General features: G+C 42.8%; 1 pseudogene; it reads left to right on the top strand.

Annotated features, from left to right (window-relative positions):
* The first annotated feature begins 226 nt into the window (after positions 1–226).
* Positions 227–6556, top strand: LOC123129719 (uncharacterized; annotated as a pseudogene).
* The last annotated feature ends 7705 nt before the right edge of the window (positions 6557–14261 follow it).

The following is a 14261-nucleotide window of genomic DNA, read 5'->3' as shown; positions in this document are numbered from 1 at the left end:
GGAGAAAACCATGGGGAAGAAGATGCCCCGGTCACACGTGCCGAGCTGCAGCGACTCGAGAACAACTTACTCCAAGCCATGGAAAGGATGCTTCACGAGCATCCTCTAGCAGGTGGTGATAGGGTTCGACACCGACAACACCCTATTGATCCACTTGAGGAAGTTGGCGAGGAGAATTCTGTGCATGCTGTTGTTGACGGTGACTTGGAGGATGATAACAACAGCCATGGTGGACATGTGGCTGCTGCTCGTGGGCGTGGTGCTGCTGCTCATGGAGGGCAGCGAGGAGGACAACTTCGAGGGCGAGGCCATGGTCCTCGTGGGCACTACTATGACCCTCATGAGCGTGTTGCTCGTGGTCATGGAGATGATTTTGATGATTATGATGGTTCATGCTGCTGAATATGGGCGTCATGCAGAATGTCATGATCGAGATGACATGGCAAGAATCAAGTTGCACGTCCCCAAGTTCACAGGAAAGGAAGACCCTGATGCATATTTTGATTGGGAAGAGCAGTGTGATCAAATTTTTCGTATCCATAACCTTGCTGATCCAAAGAGAGTCAACCTTGCTTGTGTTGAGTTTTCCGGTTACGCACTCACTTTGTGGAACCAACTCCAAGAAAATCAGCTGCTTCTAGGTCGTGACCACATTGACACTTGGGAAGAGATGAAACAAGCAATGAGGCGAAGGTTTGTTCCTTCGCAATATCAAAGAGATCTCTGAAATAGATTGCAGCGCCTCAGCCAAGGTACGCGCACGGTGGATGAATACTACAAAGAGATGGAATTGTTGCTGGTTCGTGCTCGTATTCATGAAGATGACGAGTCAAAGATGGCAAGATTTCTGCATGGTCTCAACAATGAAATTTCATATTTTGTGGAGATGTTTCCCTATAACACTCTACAAGATATTTTGGAGCAAGCAAAGCGCGCGGAGAGGAAGGTGCGGCGGGGTGGTCATGGACGGATATCTCATAGCCGCACCACCACACCATGGCAAAGGTCGCAGCCAAGTGCCTTTCATGGTGATTCTCAATTTCAGCATACTTCACGCCCTACCACCACCCTGCGAACAACGGCTTCATCGGCGTCATCACCATCTCCTAGGAATGTTGACAAGCGTGCTCCTTCTGCTACTGGAAGTACTTCTAACCCCACGGCTGTACCATCATATCAAAGCCGAGATATTGAGTGTTGGAAGTGCAAAGGGCATGGTCACATTTCTTCTGAATGTCGAAACAAGAGAGTTCTCTTTGTGAATGAACAAGGTGGATGGGAATCTGAGAGTGAGCATGAAGACAATGGAGCATTGGGTGATCATGAGGATGAAGAGGGCGAGAAGAGTGGTTGTGATATTCAGGCCGACATGGGAGATTGATTTGTTTCTCATCGTGTGCTTAGTGTTAATGCAGCTAGAGAAGAGAAAGGGCAGCGACATAATATTTTCCACACTCGTGGCACCATCAAGGACAAGGTTTGCAGAATTATTGTTGACAATGGCAGTTGCTACAACATTGCAAGTTCAGATTTGGTAGAGAAGTTGGGACTGAAACAAAAAAGGCACCCAAGTCCATATAAGATGCAATGGCTCAATGATTGTGGTACACTTCAAGTAAGCAACATTTTCACCATTTAGTTTTCCATTGGGAAGTACCGAGAACAAGTGGAATGTGACGTGGCGCCAATGCAAGCATGCCAATTGCTGTTGGGAAGACCTTGGTTGTATGATCATGATGTGCAAATCAGCGGCCGTACTAATCGTCTATCATTCCAATACAAGGGAGAGTGCATATCTTTGCTCCCTTTGACACCCGAAGAAATATTGATGGATGATCTGAAAAAGAAAGAGAGAGTGAGCGAGAAACACTTGAGTGACATCCACCAACATAGTGAGCGAGAGAATCCAAAGCCAAATAAAACCCCACAGCTTAAATTGACCAAGACATGGGAAAAACAAGGATTAGTTATGGTGGCTAGGAAAAGGGACATGAGAGAGTTGAGAGAACCCAATTCCGTGTTCTTTGTACTTTTGTACAAGGACAATTTTCTTTCTACTAATGAATTAACCTCCACCACTCCTAGTGTTGTTGTTGAAAGTTTGTAGGGGTATGAAGATGTGTTCCCTGAGGAGATACCACCAGGGCTGCCACCACAAAGAGGCATTGAACACCAAATTGATTTGGTTCCAGGAGCCCCATTGCCGAACCGACCACCATACCGCACAAACCCAGAGGAAACCAAGGAGATTCAGCGACAAGTTGAAGGTCTACTAAACAAAGGTTATGTAAGGGAAAGTCTCACTCCTTGTGTTGTACCTATTCTTTTAGTACCAAAGAAAGACGGATCTTCCCGAATGTGTTGTGATTGTAGGCCTATTAACAACATCACCGTGAGGTATAGGCACCCAATACCTAGGCTTGATGATATGCTTGATGAACTTAGTGGTGCCACCATCTTTTCTAAAATTGACTTGCGAAGTGGCTACCACCAAATAAGAATGAGAGAGGGTGATGAACGGAAAACTGCTTTCAAAACAAAATCTGGTTTGTATGAGTGGTTAGTTATGCCATTTGGATTGACAAATGCACCTAGTACCTTCATGAGATTGATGAATCATGTGCTTAGAATGTTCATTGGCAAGTTTGTGGTTGTTTACTTTGATGACATCCTGATTTATAGAAAAAATTTGGATGAACATGTTGAACGCATTCGATGTGTGCTTGCTGTTCTAAGAGAGGAGAAATTATATGCTAACAAGGAGAAGTGCACATTTTGCATAGAAAAAGTTGTGTTTCTTGGCTTTGTTGTTTCAGGTCAAGGTGTGGAGGTAGATGAGGAGAAGGTCAAGGCCATCCGTGAGTGGATGCCTCCACAAAATGTAAGCCAAGTACGAAGCTTTCTTGGCCTTGCTGGTTTCTACCGTCGGTTTGTGAAGGACTTCAACACCATTGTTTCCCCAATGAATGAGCTAACCAAGAAAGATGTTCCCTTCGAGTGGGCAAATGCACAAGAGGAGGCCTTCCAAGAGTTGCAAGAAAAATTGACATCTACACCATTGCTTGCACTCCCCAACTTTGGTAAGACTTTTGAGATTGAATGTGATGCAAGTGGTGTGGGTATTGGAGGCGTACTAATGCAAGAAGGTAGGCCTATTGCATATTTTAGTGAGAAGCTAAGTGGTGCAACTCTAAATTATTCAGTTTATGAGAAAGAATTATATGCACTTGTGAGATCTTTAGAAACATGGCAACATTATTTGTGGCCTAAAGAATTTGTGATACATTCCGACCATGAATCTTTAAAGCACCTTAGGGGTCAACAAAAACTGAACTGTAGACATGCAAAATGGAGTGAATTCATAGAATCTTTTCCCTATATTGTCAAGTACAAGAAAGGAAAAGATAATGTTGTTGTCGATGCTTTGTCTAGACGCCATATTTTACTCTCACAACTTGATACTAAAATTCTTGGGTTGCAAAGCATCAAAGAATTGTATGCCAATGACCCATATTTTGCTGAACCACACTCAAAGTGTAGTGAGGGGAAAGGTTGGGAAAAGTTTCACTTGCATGATGGATTCTTCTTTCGAGCTAACAAATTATGCATCCCAGATTGCTCTGTTCGTTTGTTGCTTTTGCAGGAGGCTCATGCTGGTGGTCTCATGGGACATTTTGGAGCAAAGAAAACTGGGAGTGTGTTGATTGACCATTTCTTTTGGCCAAGGATGAGGCGTGATGTTGAGCGCTACATATTGCGTTGTGAGATTTGCCGCAAAGCTAAGTCACGTTTAAACCCTCATGGACTTTATACGCCCTTATCCATTTCTAGTACACCTTGGGAAGATATTTCTATGGATTTTGTTCTTGGATTACCACGCACTAAGAGGGGGAGTGATTGAGTTTTTGTGTTGGTTGATAGGTTAACCAAGATGGCTCATTTTATCCCGTGTCATAAGAGCGATGATGCTTCACACATTGCTGATTTGTTTTTCAGGGAAATCGTGCGGCTACATGGAGTACCACGCACTATTGTTTCGGATCGTGACACCAAGTTTCTGAGCTATTTTTGGAAAGTGTTGTGGGCAAAGCTAGGGAAAAAGCTTCTCTTTTCCGCTACATGTCACCCACAAACGGATGGACAAACTGAAGTTGTCAACCACACGCTATCCATGATGCTGAGAGTAGTTTTAAAGAAAAATTTGAAGATGTGGGAAGAATGTCTCCCCCACGTGGAGTTTGCATACAACAGGGCAGTACATTCGACCACTAAATTTTGTCCATTTGAAATTGTTTATGGTTTCAAACCTGCTGCTCCCATAGATCTTTTGCCTTTACCATTGCAGGAGCAAACCAATCTTGATGCAAGTAAGCGTGCTGACTTCGTGAAGAAAATTCATGAGAAGACCAAGGAAAATATTGAGAAGATGACTCAACAATATGCAAAACGAGCAAACAAGGGAATAAAGAAGGTGTTGTTTGAAGAAGGTGATCTTGTGTGGGTACACCTGCGGAAGGATCGTTTCCCAGATCAACGCAAATGCAAGTTGCAGCCACGTGGAGATGGTCCATTCAAAGTTCTTGGGAAGATCAATGACAATGCCTACAAGATTGACCTTCCGATGGATTATGGTGTTAGTCCAACTTTCAATGTGTCCGACCTATCTCCATACTTTGGACCATCAGAGTTGAGGACGACTCCTCTTCAAGAGGGGGAGGATGATGAGCACACCACAACCATCGACAAGTCTCCAACAATTATAGGTCCAATCACAAGAAGTCACGCCAAACAAATAAGTGACCAGGTGAACGCTAACTTAAGTTTACCTTGTAACCTTGATGACACAACTATGCTTTCATCTCCATTGTTGTTGGTTGAACTTAGGTATAACATGGAAGCAATCCAACAACCTATGAGCTCTTGAAGCAACCACTTTGGAGGAACAAGTTTGGAGAAAACAAGTTTCAAGTGAAGTTGATGCTGTCAGTTTTTACCTATGATGTTTTGGTGTGGCACACCCATATTATGGAGAGACGGGGCCATACGGGTACATCAACAGAAGCTACATTAAATTATCTTTCCAATGCAAAAAACCTCACATCATTTGGAGTTGTGAGTCAAAAGTTCTAGTCATTCTCGTGGAATGTGTCCAGACTGTTAAGACTTCGCGAATTTCCGAGCTCTGCAACAACTCCCAAAGTTGACTGCTTATTCACCCAAGGAAGCCATGCAAACCTGCTTACTTTTGAAACCATTTTCACACCTAGCTAAGGGGGGTTGTCCCTGCTATAAAACCCCATCTCCCCCATCCTCTAGAGGACCTTTTGGTAAAACTATTTAGCTACAAGCTTATGCAGCAAGACTGTTAGAGAGATCCGAGAGATCTTGCTACCTTTGCTCTTGTGAGTTCATTCGGATTCGCGAGAAGGAGCCTCTGGTTCCTCCTAGTTCGTGCTCTATGGTTCCGGCCGTTTTGTGTGGATTAATCTCGGTTTGTGGTTCTGCGATTGTTCGGACAGTGGGTTGGAGTTCTTGTAGCTTCGGTTAGCCATCCCCAACGTACGGGTTGCATCCAACCTTGGCAGGTATAAAGCTAGTTATCCCGGCTGCTTGCAGCTAGTTATCCCTCCCGATTCGATCCTACGACGTGAAGATCGGACCACCCTCGGGCGTGAACTCGTTCAATGGGTTCCCGCCTACCAAAATGACCCTAGGGGTACTTTGACCACCATTTCACCGATTCATCGACAAAATGGCCCTAGGGGTACTTTGACCACCATTTCATCGATTAATCGACAAAATGTCCCTAGGGGTATCTTGACCACCATTTCATCGATTAATCGACAAAATGGCCCTAGGGGTACCTTAACCATCATTTCATCGATTCATCGACAAAATGGCCCTAGGGGTATCTTGACCCTCATCAACAAGTGTATAAATATCAAAACAGCAAGACCATCATCAGCAAGTGTTTAATTTTCCTTACAGCAAGACCATCATATGGATCAATTTGAACATGGTAGCAACAAGACCATCATATGGATCATCAAATTGAACATGATAACAGCAAAAATAGCATCATAGTGCATAATTCTCATCAGAGCAAGACCATCAATAGTAGTTATTACAGTACCATAACATCAAACTAGCATGAGTTGTTCCCAAAATAGATCACATCATCAACAGTTTTTCCAAAGCACATTAGTTCCCTAAAGCATAAAAGTAATCCTTCAGCCTTGATGGTTTCTTCCTCTGTCTTGGTGGCAAGAAGGTTGTCCTTGTTGCTGCAGCTAAGCTGCTTGGCCTCCTAGCTGGAGCTGCTGAGCTGCTTGGCCTGCTTGCTGGAGCTGCTGAGCTGCTTGGCCTCCTAGCTGGAGCTGCTGAGCTGCTTGGCCTGCTTGCTGGAGCTGCTGAGCTGCTTGCCACTGGTGGTTCCCTACTTGCTGGAGCTGCTGATCTGCTTGCCACTGGTGGTGCCTTGCTTGCTGGAGCTGCAACAAATGAAGCTGCAGTAGTAGATGTGGTACCCTCCTCTGTCCTGTTTGACTGCATTTGAAAATGGTAGCAAGTTAATACATTCAGGTGGTGCAAAACAGAAATAGATGGCAACAAGTATGGCAACAGAGACTAACCCCATGCCTGTTCTTTCTCATTGCTAGACCTGGCTTTAGGGTTTTGTGGCAAGATGTGTATCTGCGACCCACAAGATTGCAATTGCTGCATTTAATTGATGCCATCCTAGATGTATCTTTAGGTGCTGGTGGCTCAAACTGGCTCCTTCTACTTTTGGTTTGCTTCTTCCTTGGTTTATCCTTGAAAACTGGGGGTTCTATGTCTCTAGTTTTGGTCTTAGGCCAAAGGTCAGGTCCAGGTATAGGAAATATGATGGGACTATATGCTGCCAGATACATAGGCTTTTTGAAGAAGTCATGCACATAATCTTCAGGCCTTAATTTGGCTTTGGTGATAGCAGAGACTACATGATTGCATGGCACTGCAGTCATATCCCATTTTCTGCACCCACATGTCTTGTGCTGCAAGTTAACTGCATAGGTATTCTCATTGCTTGTCACTTGGTAAATATTTGGCCCAGCCATCAATGCTTGACGGTTCCTAGAGTGTTTCTTTGCTTCTTCAAGCAACTTAGCATATGTTGGGCATATTTCCCACTTGGCTAACTGTGTCTTACTCCTATTTGTATTTAACCTGACCATCAACTTAGTCCTGATTCCATCTACCATGGTCTTTATTGGTTTACCCCTCACATCTAAGATCATCTTGTTGAACATGAAGGAAATATGCCCTAGAGGCAATAATAAAGTTATTATTTATTTCCTTATATCATGATAAATGTTTATTATTCATGCTAGAATTGTATTAACCGGAAACATAATACATGTGTGAATACATAGACAAACAGAGTGTCACTAGTATGCCTCTACTTGACTAGCTCGTTGATCAAAGATGGTTATGTTTCCTAACCATAGACATGAGTTGTCATTTGATTAACGGGATCACATCATTAGGAGAATGATGTGATTGACTTGACCCATTCCATTACCATAGCACTTGATCGTTTAGTTTGTTGTTATTGCTTTCTTCATGACTTATACATGTTCCTATGACTATGAGATTATGCAAATACTGTTTACCGGAGGAACACTTTGTGTGCTACCAAACGTCACAACATAACTGGGTGATTATAAAGGTGCTCTACAGGTGTCTCCGAAGGTACTTGTTGGGTTGGCGTATTTCGAGATTAGGATTTGTCACTCCGATTGTTGGAGAGGTATCTCTGGGCCCACTCGGTAATGCACATCACTATAAGCCTTGCAAGCATTGCAACTAATGAGTTAGTTGCGGGATGATGTGTTACGGAACGAGTAAAGAGACATGCCGGTAACAAGATTGAACTAGGTTTTGAGATACCAACGATCGAATCTCGGGCAAGTAACATACCGATGACAAAGGGAACAATGTATGTTGTTATGCGGTTTGACCGATAAAGATCTTCGTAGAATATGTAGGAGCCAATATGAGCATCCAGGTTCCGCTATTGGTTATTGACCGGAGACGTGTCTCGGTCATGTCTACATAGTTCTCGAACCCGTAGGGTCCGCACGCTTAAAGTTTGATGACGGTTATATTATGAGTTTATGTGTTTTGATGTACCGAACGAGTTCGGAGTCCCGGATGAGATCGGGGACATGACGAGGAGTCTCGAAATGGACAAGACATAAAGATCGATATATTGGACAACTATATTCGGACATCGGAAAGGTTCCGAGTGATTCGGGTATTTTTCGGAGTACCGGAGAGTTACGGGAATTCGCCGGGGAGTATATGGGCCTTATTGGGCTCTAGGGGAAAGAGAGAGGAGAGGTTGGGCGCCCCCCCCCAAGGCCTAGTCCGAATTGGACTAGGGGGAGGGGCTGCGCCCCCTCCTTCCTTCTCTTCTCTCTTCCCCTGCCTTGACTCCTACTCCTACTACTTGGAAAGGGGGGAATCCTACTCCCGATGGGAGTAGGACTCCTCCAGGGTGCGCCATAGGGGCCGGCCCTCTCCCCCCTCCTCCACTCCTTTATATACGTGGCCAGGGGGCACCCCATAGACACAACAATTGATCTCTTGATCTCTTAGCCGTGTGCGGTGCCCCTCTCCACCATAATCCACCTCGATCATATCGTAGCGGTGCTTAGGCGAAGCCCTGCGTCGGTAGAACATCATCATCGTCACCACGCCGTCGTGCTGACGAAACTCTCCCTCAACACTCGGCTGGATCGGAGTTCGAGGGACGTCATCGAGTTGAACATGTGCAGAAGTCGGAGGTGATGTGCGTTCGGTACTTGATCGGTCGGATCGTGAAGACGTACGACTACATCAACCGCGTTGTGCTAACGCTTCCGCTTTCGGTCTACGAGGGTACGTGGACAACACTCTCCCCTCTCATTGCTATGCATCACCATGATCTTGCGTGTGCATAGGAAATTTTTGAAATTACTACGTTCCCTACGGTGGTATCAGAGCCAGGTTTTATGCGTTGATGTAATATGCACGAGTAGAACACAAGTGAGTTGTGGGCAATATAAGTCATACTGCTTACCAGCATGTCACACTTTGGTTCGGCGGTATTGTTGGATGAAGCGGCCCGGACCGACATTACGCGTACGCTTACGCGAGACTGGTTCTACCAATGTGCTTTGCACACAGGTGGCTGGCGGGTGTCAGTTTCTCCAACTTTAGTTGAACCGAGTGTGTCTACGCCCGGTCCTTGCAAAGGTTAAAACAGCACCAACTTGACAAACTATCATTGTGGTTTTGATGCGTAGGTAAGAACGGTTCTTGCTCAGCCCGTAGCAGTCACGTAAAACTTGCAACAACAAAGTAGAGGACATCTAACTTGTTTTTGCAGGGCATGTTGTGATGTGGTATGGTCAAGACGTGATGAGATATAAGTTGTTGTATGTATCTGCAACTGGCAAAAGCCTTATGGTTATCTCTCTATAGCATAAGATGCAAGCGCCAAATAATTGCTTTACTTTATCGCTATGCGATAGCAATAGTTGCAAGAGCAATTGTTGGCGAGACAACCATGTGATGACACATTGATATAGATCAAGATGATGGGGATCATGGTGTCATGCCGGTGACGATGGAGATCATGACGATGCTTATGAGATGGAGATCAAAGGCACAAGATGATGATGGCCATATCATGTCACATATTTTGATTGCATGTGATGTTTATCTTTTATACATCTTATTTTGCTTAGTTCGATGGTAGCTTTATAAGATGATCTCTCACTAATTATCAAGGTACAAGTGTTCTCCCTGAGTATGCACCGTTGTGAAAGTTCTTTGTGCTGATACACCACGTGATGATCGGGTGTGATAGGCTCTACGTTCAAATACAACGGGTGCAAAATAGTTGCACATGCGGAATACTCAGGTTAAACTTGACGAGCCTAGCATATAACAGATATGCCCTCGGAACACGGAGACCGAAAGGTCGAGCGTGAATCATATAGTAGATATGATCAACATAGTGATGTTCACCATTGAAACTAATCCATCTCACGTGATGATCGGACATGGTTTAGTTGATATGGATCACGTGATCACTTAGAAGATTAGAGGGATGTCTGTCTAAGTGGGATTTCTTAAGTAATATGATTAATTGAACTTTAATTTATCATGAACTTAGTCCTGGTAGTATTAGCATATCTATGTTGTAGATCAATTGCTCGCAATATTGCTCCCCGTTTAATTTTTTATATATTCCTAGAGAAAACTATGTTGAAAAATGTTAGTAGCAATGATGCGGATTGGGTCCGTGATCTGAGGATTAACCTCATTGTTGCACAAAAGAATTATGTCCTTGATGCACCGCTAGGTGACAGGCCTATTGCAGGAGCAGATGCAGACGTTATGAACGTTTGGCTAGCTCAATATGATGACTACTTGATAGTTTAGTGCACCATGCTTAACGGCTTAGAATCGGGACTTCAAAGACGTTTTGAACGTCATGGACCATATGAGATGTTCTAGGAGTTGAAGTTAAATACTTCAAGCAAATACCCGAGTTGAGAGATATGAAGTCTCCAGCAAGTTCTATAGCTAAAAGATGGAGGAGAATAGCTCAAGCAGTGAGCATGTGTTCAGATTGTCTGGGTACTACAATCGCTTGAATCAAGTGGGAGTTAATCTTCCAGATAAGATAGTGATTGACAGAATTCTCTAGTCACCATCACCAAGTTAGTAGAACTTCGTGATGAACTATGATATGCAAGGGATAACGGAAATGGTTCCCAAGCTCTTCGTAATGCTGAAATCAACGAAGGTAGAAATCAAGAAAAATATCAAGTGTTGATGGTAGACAAGACCACTAGTTTCAAGAAAAGGGCAAAGGGAAGAAGGGGAACTTCAAGAAGAACGGCAAGCAAGTTGCTGCTCAAGTGAAGAAGCCCAAGTCTGGTCCTAAGCCTGAGACTAAGTGCTTCTACTGCAAAGGGATTGGTCACTAGAAGCGGAACTGCCCCAAGTATTTGGCGGATAAGAAGGATGGCAAAGTGAACAAAGGTATATTTGATATACAGATTATTGATGTGTATTTTACTAGTGTTCGTAGCAACCCCTTGGTATTTGATACTGGTTGAGTTGTTAAGAGTAGTAACTCGAAACGGGAGTTGCAGAATGAACATAGACTAGTTAAGGGTGAAGTGACGATGTGTGTTGGAAGTGGTTCCAAGATTGATATGATCATCATCGCATACTCCCTATACTTTCGGGATTAGTGTTGAACCTAAATAAGTGTTATTTGGTGTTTGCGTTGAGCATGAATATGATTTGATCATGTTTATTGCAGTACGGTTATTCATTTAAGTAAGAGAATAAATTGTTGTTATGTTTACATGAATAAAACCTTATATGGTTACACACCCAATGAAAATGGTTCATTGGATCTCGATCATAGTGATACACATATTCATAATATTGAAACCAAAAGATGCAAAGTTAATAATGATAGTGCAACTTATTTGTGGCACTGCCGTTTAGGTCATATTGGTATAAAGCGCATGAAGAAACTCCATGCTGATGGACTTTTGGAATCAGTTGATACTTGCGAACCATGCCTCATGGGCAAGATGACTAAGACTCTGTTCTCCGGAACAATGCAGCAAGCAACAGATTTGTTGGAAATCATGCATACTGATGTATGTGGTCCGATGAATACTGAGGCTCGTGGCAGGTATCATTATTTTCTGATCTTCATAGATGATTTGAGCAGATATGAGTATATCTACTTGATGAAACACAAGTCTGAAACATTTGAAAAGTTCAAAGAATTTCAGAGTGAAGTGGAGAATCATCGTAACAAAAATGAAAGTTTTCTATGATATGATCGCAGAAGTAAAATATTTGAGTTACGAGTTTGGCCTTCAGTTAAAAACAATGTGAAATAGTTTCACTATTCATGCCACCTGGAACACCACAGCATAATGGTGTGTCCGAACGTCATAACCGTACTTTATTAGATATGGTGCGATCTATGATGTCTCTTACCGATCTACCACTATCGTTTTGGGGTTATGCATTAGAGACAGCTGCATTCACATTAAATAGGGCACCATCTAAATCCGTTGAGATGACACCGTATGAACTATGGTTTGGCAAGAAACCTAAGCTGTCGTTTCTTAAAGTTTGAGGTTGCAATGCTTATGTGAAAAAGTTTCAACCTGATAAGCTCTAACCCAAATCGGAGAAGTGTGTCTTCATAGGATACCCAAAAGAAAATGTTGGGTACACCTTCTATCACAGATCTGAAGGCAATATATTCGTTGCTTTGAATGGATCCTTTCTAGAAAAGGAGTTTCTCTCGAAAGAAGTGAGTGGGAGGAAAGTAGAACTTGATGAGGTAATTGTACCTGCTCCCTTATTGGAAAGTAGTTCATCACAGAAATCTGTTCCTGTGACTACTACACCGATTAGTGAGGAAGCTAATGATGATGATCATGTAACTTCAGATCAAGTTACTACCGAACCTCGTAGGTAAACCAGAGTGAGATCCGCACCAGAGTGGTACGGTAATCCTGTTCTGGAGGTCATGTTACTTGACCATGACGAGCCTACGAACTATGAGGAAGCGATGATGAGCCCAGATTCTGCGAAATGGCTTGAGGCCATGAAATCTGAGATGAGATCCATGTATGAGAACAAAGTATGGACTTTGATTGACTTGCCCATTGATCGGCGAGCCATTGATATTAAATGGATCTTCAAGAGGAAGACGGGCGCTGATAGTAGTGTCACTATCTACAAAGCTAGAATTGTCGAAAAAAGGTTTTCGACAAGTTCAAGGTATTGACTATGATGAGAGTTTCTCACTCGTATCTATGCTTAAGTCTGTCCGAATCATGTTAGCAATTGCCGCATTTTATGAAATCTGGCAAATGGATAAACAAAACTGCATTCCTTAATGGATTTATTAAAGAAGAGTTGTATATGATGCAACCAGAAGGTTTTGTCAATCCTAAAGGTACTAACAAAATATGCAAGCCCCAGCGATCCATCTATGGACTGGTGCAAGCATCTCGGAGTTGGAATATACGCTTTGATAAGTTGATCAAAGCATATAGTTTTATACAGACTTGCGGTGAAGCCTGTATTTATAAGAAAGTGAGTGGGAGCACTACAGCATTTCTGATAAGTATATGTGAATGACATATTGTTGATCGAAGATAATGTAGAATTATTATGCAAAGCATAAAGGAATGTTTGAAAGGAGTTTTCAAAGAAAGACCTCGGTGAAGCTGCTTACATATTGAGCATCAAGATCTATAGAGATAGATCAAGACGCTTGATAAGTTTTTTCAATGAGTACATACCTTGACAAGATTTTGAAGTAGTTCAAAATGGAACAGTCAAAGAAGGAGTTCTTGCCTGTGTTACAAGGTGTGAAGTTGAGTAAGACTCAAAACCCGACCACGGCAGAAGATAGAGAGAGAATGAAAGTCATTCCCTATGCCTCAGCCATAGGTTCTATAAAGTATGCCATGATGTGTACCAGACCTATTGTATACCCTGCCCTGAGTTTGGCAAAGGAGTACAATAGTGATCTAGGAGTAGATCACTGGACATTGGTCAAAATTATCCTTAGTGGAATAAGGATATGTTTCTCGATTATGGAAGTGACAAAAGGTTCGTCGTAAAGGGTTACATCAATGCAAATTTTGACACTGATCCAGATGACTCTAAATCTCAATCTAGATAAATATTAAAAGTGGGAGCAATTAGCTAGAGTAGCTCCGTGCAGAGCATTCTTGACATAGAAATTTGCAAAATACATACGGATCTGATTGTAGCAGACCCGTTGACTAAACTTCCCTCACAAGCAAAACATGACCACACCTCAGTACTCTTTGGGTGTTAATCACATAACGATGTGAACTAGATTATTGACTCTAGTAAACCCTTTGGGTGTTGGTCACATGTCGATGTGAACTATGGGTGTTAATCACATGGTGATGTGAACTATTGGTATTAAATCACATGGCGATGTGAACTAGATTATTGACTCTAGTGCAAATGGGAGACTGAAGGAAATATGCCCTAGAGGCAATAATAAAGTTATTATTTATTTCCTTATATCATGATAAATGTTTATTATTCATGCTAGAATTGTATTAACCGGAAACATAATACATGTGTGAATACATAGACAAACAGAGTGTCACTAGTATGCCTCTACTTGACTAGCTCAT

The sequence above is a fragment of the Triticum aestivum genome, chromosome 6A, assembly GCF_018294505.1.
Source record: "Triticum aestivum cultivar Chinese Spring chromosome 6A, IWGSC CS RefSeq v2.1, whole genome shotgun sequence".
NCBI classification, from domain to species: domain Eukaryota; kingdom Viridiplantae; phylum Streptophyta; class Magnoliopsida; order Poales; family Poaceae; genus Triticum; species Triticum aestivum.
Note: the sequence above shows the minus strand (reverse complement) of the source record. Positions and strands in the feature narration are given on the sequence as shown.